The 8,444-nt window shown below is 41.7% G+C and overlaps 1 protein-coding gene across 12 annotated transcripts in view; it reads right to left on the reverse strand.

Annotated features, from left to right (window-relative positions):
• The window catches only part of BBX (BBX high mobility group box domain containing), a 276,405-nt gene that overhangs the window by 201,189 nt on the left and 66,772 nt on the right, over positions 1-8,444 (reverse strand). Inside the window, exon 1 of one of the 12 annotated variants that reach the window (XM_035000224.1) lies at positions 632-732. The exons of 10 other annotated variants lie outside the window; for them this stretch is intronic. The gene's annotated coding sequence lies outside the window, so the exon portion shown is untranslated. One more of the 12 variants, XM_035000225.1, reaches the window with a different exon arrangement.

Genomic DNA, 8,444 nt, shown 5'->3' on the forward strand with positions numbered 1-8,444 from the left:
GAACGCTGTGGGTTTGACTGGACGTATGCAGCCTGAACGAGCATTTCAGGAGTCCTGATGTGGGGACGGACGAAGCAAATTATTTAACATTTTACCAAAAGCTGCTAACTGTACCGCGTCTCAAGGAACGACTGCCCTTTCCGTATCAAAACACTAGCAAATAACGGCCTTACAGACATCTGAGCAGCTGCTGGGTGGACAGTTTGCACCACGGCCAACAGTCACCTTTCCGTTTTTCAAGCACATACCTCTCACAGAAATGTTTTCAGTGCGGCAGTCTACAGAGCTGGTTCTAACACCGGCACGATGTAACAACAAAATTCATGATGATTTTGCTTTTTCAGTCTGCCCCTTCCTTTTTTATATATAAATATATATTCTTCCCTCCCTCTCCGCCCCCAAAGAAAACCAAACCAACAATACTTCCACAAAACCTGACTCAGAGTTATGAATATAATGCTTTCCGTGAAAGCAGACCAGCTTTATAGGAGAACAGCTTTCATGAGAAGCAGGAAGCTGATCTGAGCAGCAGAGAGAGAGCAGGGATGGGGCGGAGCAGAAAGGAACTGAGCTGGGGGAGAGCGAAGCACAGACAGTCGGGCTGCTTCCAGTTACTTATTGACAGTTTCACCTGAGAGCACAGATTTATGAACAGGGTGAGCATCCGTCCCGCCGGACCTTTTCTTTCTTTTACGAATCTCTGTCAAGCTGGCAAACTATTACACAGGGGAAAGTGAGGCCTTACAGCCTCGCCAGAGCCCAGTTGCAGGGAAATGATGTAAGCTTCCCACCTCCCACCAGCCCCCGCTCTGCCAATCCACCTCTACTCTGACCTGTTAACATCCCCCTCCCTCCCCCAGTGTCACTGCCAGGGGGCCCGCTGGGCCCCAGGCTCGCCTTGCCGTGTCCTACTGTGCAGCGGAAAGTATTTGCCAGAGGATAAGGAGTATTTTTGTTTTCAGAAAAGTCTTCAATGAAAAAGCAAATGCCTCCCTATTTAAAAAATAATGCTGAGCTGACAATAAGCTAGTCAGTCCCCAGGAGAAATAATATTAAATAGGACTGAGATGAGAAATGCAATTTAGCAAAAGGCACAGAAGGTGTGATGTAGCAAAGGGTATAATAATGGGAGTTAGGAGACAGGTTTCGCTATGCTAATACCACCTCTGTGACCTTGGACAATTGGCTTCATCGCTCTGGTTTCATTTTCTGTAAAAGGAAAGAGTTAATATAAATTATATCTGAGGTCTCTTGTACTGTTGTAATTTTATGAACTGATACCCAAAAGAAATAAGCCAGGAGCAAAAAAGCAATCTAATGTGGACAACTCTTTGTTGTTTACTCAGAATTGCAAGTAATTCCTTCTATGGAGCTATTTAAGATATGCTTTGCCAAAGTACTAGTAAATGTGAACAGGACTAGCAAAAGATTTGTAGGGAAAAAAGTGACAGGCACTTCAAATGTGTGAATCTTGATCTAGAGAATTTATAGAGAATTAGGATTATGTAGATTCATGCTCAGGACAGGACAATTTACAATCCCATGCATGGAAGCAATTAATACCTATGACATGACCCTAAACAGTATAAATGATTTACCTTGATCAGTAGTGTTCTAAGTTTAAAGGATATGCGCGCGCGCACACACAGGAGAAAAAAAATTGTTTTAATTATGAACCCACAATATACTGGTTACTAACGCAACAGTCTTCAAATTCGGGTGGGCAAACTCCCGGAAGTACATGAAAGTTGCCAAAGGGTACAAAGAGTATCCAGGCACAAAGATGGTAAATCAATTTCCAGATCAACGTTTCTGAGCACGTTTTCCTAGAACTGATGTGCTAAGAATGTCCTAGAGAGTAGGTTCCCCTTTCCCACCTTCCCTTTCTCAATCCCCCTACTCCGGCTCTACAAAATCAAGGCACATAGCTCAACCATCACAAATCTCATGCTGAGGCAGGAAAAACCTCTGGGCAGGACACAAGGGAACAATGAAAAATACTGGTGGAGAAAAAGTATATGGCCCTAGTCACTCCTTTGACAACTCAGGTGGCTTTGCCAATTCTTTGCTTGGAATAAACTTGGAGCAGGACCTAATTTGGTTGTCAGCTGAGAAATCATTAAACATAATTTTAGGGAGCCCGGTGGCTCAGTCGTTAAGCGTCTGCCTTCGGCTCAGGTCAGGATCCCAGGGTCCTGGGATCGAGCCCCGCATCGGGCTCCCTGCTACGCGGGAAGCCTGCTTCTTCCTCTCCCACTCCCCCTGCTTGTGTTCCCTCTCTCGCTGTGTCTCTCTCTGTCAAATAAATAAATAAATAAAATATTAAAAAAAACCCATAATTTTAAATGATAGGTCTGAGATTTTTTTTTTTTTAAGATTTTATTTATTTATTTGAGACAGAGAGAATGAGAGACAGAGAGCATGAGAGGGAGGAGGGTCAGAGGGAGAAGCAGACTCCCTGCCGAGCAGAGAGCCCGATGCGGGACTCGATCCCGGGACTCTAGGATCATGACCTGAGCCGAAGGCAGTCGCTTAACCAACTGAGCCACCCAGGTGCCCAGGTCTGAGATTTTTTAATAAGAACCCATAAGTTCAAAGAATTAAGTGACATGCTACATTCATGCTCTCATCTTCTTCAACTTATTTATGTAAACAAAATTTCACAGTATATACATTAAAAAAGAAATGAAAAACATACTAAACTCTCTCTGCAATGAATAATCTCACCCACTGATACATGAATAGAAAGAAAAGCACTAATAACGCATTTAGAGATAAATTTCAGATAAGACCGTATTTTTCTATTATTATTTATCAAAATTTGTAATTCACACACGTTATTTTGATCAACTGTGTACTAGAAACCACCATAATGATAACTTTAAGAAAAAAAATCACTTAAGAGGCTTATCATAACAGTAAATTCTGTTACCAGAAGTATGATAAGGTGGTCAAAAATAGATTTTTAAACATAATAATACATAAGGATAAAAATTTAGTGAGGAAAAAAGAATTTAGTGAGGAAAGTGTAGTAACAAAGACCTCAAGGAGAAAAATTAACACTAAAATTTCAGACTGTTAAAGAGTAGTTTGTAAATAGATAGTGGTAGTTTTATATAGCTATGGAGTTTGATACAAAGAAACATGTTTAAGAAGGATAGAACAATTTTATTAAGAAATTTCAATGTTGGGATGCCTCCTGGGTGGCGTAACTGGTTAAGTGTCCCACTCTTGGTTTCGGCTCAGGTCCTGATCTCAGGGTCATAAGATCCAGGCCCACATTGGGCTCGTGCTCAGTGGGGAGGCTACTTAAGACTCTCTCCCTCTCTCACTCCACCCTACACCCCTCGCTCGCTCTCTCTCAAAATAAATATTTTTTTTTTAAGATTTTATTTATTTATTTGACAGAGAGAGACACAGCGAAAGAGGGAACACAAGCAGGGGGAGTGGGAGAGGGAGAAGCAGGCTCCTCGCTGAGCAGAGAGCCCGATGTGGGGCTCGATCCCAGGACCCTGGGATCATGACCTGAGCCGAAGGCAGATGCTTAACGACTGAGCCACCCAGGCGCCCCTAAATAAATAAATCTTAAAAAAAAAAATTTCAATACTTACAATCAACAACTATTTTAGCATTAGCAAATGATTTAAACTTATGACAAAAAAATTTAAATGTCATTGAAGAAATACATGAAGAAATCCAGTTTTCAAAATTCTTACTGGAGCAAAAATGTTTAAAGACCATTACACTGGTCACCCTTCTTTCATTCCAAAGCACCTTTCAAGGGTCACTACAGAGTTAAAGAAGAAGAGGAGGAGAAGGAGGAGGAGGAGGGGAAATCTAGAACCTCAGAAAATGAGGCACTTTGAGCAACTAGGCTTTCCAGTTACCCATGGTTCTTCTTTTAGTACCACAACAGTTTTGTCTCCTAATTTTCTACTATAAATGAAAATCTTCTCAAAATGGGGAACTCATTCTTATCTTCTTTTTTTAAAGATTTTATTTATTTATTTGAGACAGAGGGAATGAGAGACAGAGAGCATGAGAGGGAGGAGGGTCAGAGGGAGAAGCAGACTCCCTGCTGAGCAGGGAGCCCGATGCAGGACTCGATCCTGGGACTCCAGGATCATGACCTGAGCCGAAGGCAGTTGCTTAACCAACTGAGCCACCCAGGCGCCCTAAAAATAAGTTTCTTTTATTTAAAGATTTTATTTATTTGAGAGAGAGAATGAGATAGAGAGAGAGCATGAGAGGGGGGAGGGTCAGAGGGAGAAGCAGACTCCCTGCCGAGCAGGGAGCCCGATGCAGGACTCGATCCTGGGACTCTAGGATCATGACCTGAGCCGAAGGCAGTCGCTTAACCAACTGAGCCACCCAGGCGCCCCTCATTCTTATCTTCTTAGACCACACCAAACTTCCACCTTTTACTATGTTTCTCACACAATTTTCACTAACCCTGCTGAGTGTTCATACAATGCCCGAAACCTATGCGGCTGCTCCCGTGTGGCTCCCTGGATTCCTGCCAGCAAACTGGGGGCTGTGGGTTCAATTCCTGACCCACGGATCACAAACCAGCAGCCTGTAAGCTGAGGTACTGAAACTCCCTGAGCTCCAACTTTCTTCCCCCTAAAAAGAGATTAATCTCATCTTCCTAAACTACCTCACAAAATTGAGACAAGTTCACAAATGTGAACATGCTTTACTTAAAGAAAAGGGATGTTTTTCCCTTTTGGTCAGGCTCCTCCTATCACTTCTCACCACTAAGTGTCTCCGTGAAGCTCTCCTTTCCACCCTAATTGCTAGGAGGTGTGGAAATCAGCAAAAAACTAACTAGATCTGTTTAATTCTGATAAAAACTACTGAAGCCAAGAAGGTATGTCTTTTATAAAATACCTGAAGTTTGTGATTTTATTTTGAGAGGTCAGTTAGATTCTGGATCATTAACATGGCTGGATGTCTGAATAATGTACACAGAGATTTAACTCTGTATATGCTCCAAAACCTCAGTCTGCACTGGTGTAATTTTGGTATCAAACCCATCCCACTCCCAATTACCAACACACAGGTGCATGTTACTTTTACTAATTATCTACTCACTAAATGTTTTTGCTTGTTATGGTACTTGGTAGTCCAAAGCTTCAGTCTCTAAGGTACTACTCCATCTAGTGTCCTAGAACCTCAGGTTCATCTCCAGAAGCACAAAGTAAACTTCCCACTTTCAAAAGCAGCCAACAAAATTCAAATAACATCAAAGGGAAGATAAGGTTTCAAAAAGTTAACTGATACTACCTGTTCTATTTAAAAGGTCCGTATGGTAGGCTAGGCACCTTATTCCATGAATTATTATGTGCTGACTATTATTATAGTCTCACTTGACCCTGAATCTGAGCCTCAAAATATTTAAGTGACTTGCTCAAGGTCACAAAAGCAGGCAAGAAAGCCAGAACTAGAACTCAATCCTGCAGATGGATGGTCCAGCAAAGTTCCCTCAGACATGTACATGCCCCACTGAAAAGTGCTGGTATAATCAACAAAAGGTGTAGTGAGAAGCTGTGGCAGGATACCCACCCTATCCTGTGATTCCCACAGGGCGTTTTGGGAGGGGGGGGGGCGGGCTTTCTGGAATCATGCAGATCTGAGCTTGAATCCAGACCATGTTATTTAACTTTTCTAAGGCTCAATTTCCTCATCTGTAAAAGGTAATAACAGAACCTATAAGGTTGGTGTGGGCATTAAAACAGATAGTGTCCTGGGGTGCCTGGTGCACAGTTGGTTAAGCGGCCAAGAGACTCTTAATTTCAGTTTAGGTCATGATCGCAGGATCCTGGGATCAAGCCCCGTCTTGGGCGCCCCGCTTAGTGGGGAGTCTGCTTCAGGATTCTCTCTCCCTCTGCCCCTCCCCACCCCGTCTCTCTCTCTCTCTCTGAAATAAATCTTTAAAATAAATAAATAAGATAGTGTCCTTAGCACTGTACCAGTTATAACCTTGCATTTACTAAATAATTACTAACATTTTTGAGCTCCTATGGTATGACATGTCTTGATTCATCTAATTCTCTAATAATCTTATGGCATTATAGATACTATGTTTTATCGATGAGGAAAGACTGTCCAAGAGAGCCTAGGGTTCCAGAGCCAAGAAGTCAAAGCACTGGCACTGAGGCTAAGCAGCCTGACTCCAGAGCTCACACTCAGAACTACTGTGCCCTGCCTCTCAGAACGATTATAACGAGGGCATGACGCCTTCATTCTCACCATCACCATCACCATCTTCAACTCCATCAACCTTCTCTGTAGTTAGCCTGGAGGGCCATCCTGGCAAGGAGACAATGAGCTAGGAATTTGACTAAGTGAGACTGACAGGAGTAAGGGCTGCAGGAAAGAAGCCAAAAAGGAAGACAGTCCCTGGAAGAGAATAATGTGCAGAATGGAGAAACTTCATGGACGCCTGAAATTGGGAACATGAAAAACTATGGGCTACTAGACTGGGGCACTTAGCCTAAGAAAAACAAACTTATATTTATAAAATGTTATCAGGTGCCTAAAGGAATACTAAGAAGAAAAATGGCAAAACGTGGCCTGTGATAGAATTTGGGGTCTACTCCCTATCTATTTAATAACTGTTATCTGACCCTGGGGGAAAATGTGATGATTTTAAACAATTGTCATTGATGACCTGATACAGGCACAATGAAAAACATTTACCTCTGAAAGTACCCGAGCCCAGCAAAATGTCCCTTTCAACTACCGAACTGCAACTCTATTCCTTTGGCAAATCTTAAATCATATGCTCATGCAATGTTACTTCTGAGTTCCTTTGGATAACTGTGTTTTGGTCTTTGAATCCACATTATTCTCCTCTATGGCTACTGTCTAAATCCAAAGTCTGTTTTTTGTTTTGTTTTGTTTTTTCACTTAAAAGAACTGGAAAAAAATTAGTCCGTTTCCTCTATGCAGAGTTAGACTGCATCCTATGTGTTCCCAAAAGTTCTGCCCGCATCACTGGTACAGAGTCCTGATGGCTCTCATTTTGAACACAGACCTGGTTTCCCCATTACCTTGTAAGATCCCACAGAAGAGAATCCTTGTTTTTGTTCATCTTTACATCCCCAGCACCTAGTACATTATGTTGTACCCGAAAAATATTAAAAGATTAGTTGAAAGTTTTCCAGCCTGTTTTCCAACTCCTTCAAGGTTTCTTTTGCCACCGAACTTACTCCAGGAACCCATCTGTTTAGATAGTGATAATCTTACATCACCAAAATGGATTAGGATTTAGTGGATTTGTGATGACTTCTCTGGTAATTGGTAGGGGAAATAAGAAGGGAACACCCTTGCGTTGATGTTTCAGGATCCATTTTGCTGAACCTATGCCCAGCATTCAGTTTTCAGACAAAAGATAGGCCTCAGGGTCATCACTTAAAATTTATTGACCAGCTCAAGGGGCTTTGTTAATCCCATAATATCCAGCACAAGGTCAGTGTCAGATAAACACTTTTATATTGGTTGATTAATTGACTGCTGCTATTAGAACTGCCACAGGCCAAATGCAGACCATCCTTGAAGTACCTCTGACCAACAAGTACATTAAAAGATTTAACAAAACACTGGTTAGTCTCTAAGATAGGTAAGTAGCTGTACAGAAATGTAAAATTATAATATAGTCAGACAATTAAAAAAATCCCCCAAATATCATACTTCGACTTTTCTCCATATAAAGGTCTTTGAAAAATGTAAGGTTAAAAGAATACAAAAAAGAAAACAAAACATTCTCCCATTAACTAAATGGTACAATCTAATAGAAACTGTTGGCCCTTAAGGTATGTGATGAGGGAGAGAAATTCAGGATCAATGATCATCCAGTATTCCTGAAATTTGCCAAATCTGATTACTATTTTGACAAATCTAAACATACCTATTTGAAGACGTTACCTGAAGGCTCCCAAAAATTGCAGCACATGCCCCTTTTATTAATAAAACCTGAGCTCATGTGCACTGGTAAACACAGCAAAACAGTAAGGAAATAAACTAAAACTTCAGGTTGTTGCATAGATCTATTTTGAAATGTTTCAAATTTCCCTAAGATTTCCTAGCATTATTAGACACCAAGAGACATTAAGATTGAGCATTCTGTTCAATGCTAAGACTGCTATTACACTGAAAATCAGTTTAAGATGTTTTTAAAAATCAGCAATCTCATAAAGAACACCTGGTTATCTTAGGATTTTTTTAAACCCAAAACGTCTTGGGGCGCCTGGGTGGCTCAGTCGTTAAGCGCCTGCCTTCGGCTCAGGTCATGATCCCAGGGTCCTGGGATCGAGCCCCGCATCGGGCTCCCCGCTCCGCAGGAGGCCTGCTTCTCCCTCTCCCACTCCCCCTGCTTGTGTTCCCTCTCTCGCTGTGTCTCTCTCTGTCAAATAAATAAATAAAATCTTAAAAAAAAAAAA

Source organism: Mirounga leonina, unplaced genomic scaffold, assembly GCF_011800145.1.
Source record: "Mirounga leonina isolate KUSES-001 unplaced genomic scaffold, KU_Mleo_1.0 Mir_115, whole genome shotgun sequence".
NCBI classification, from domain to species: Eukaryota; Metazoa; Chordata; class Mammalia; order Carnivora; family Phocidae; genus Mirounga; species Mirounga leonina.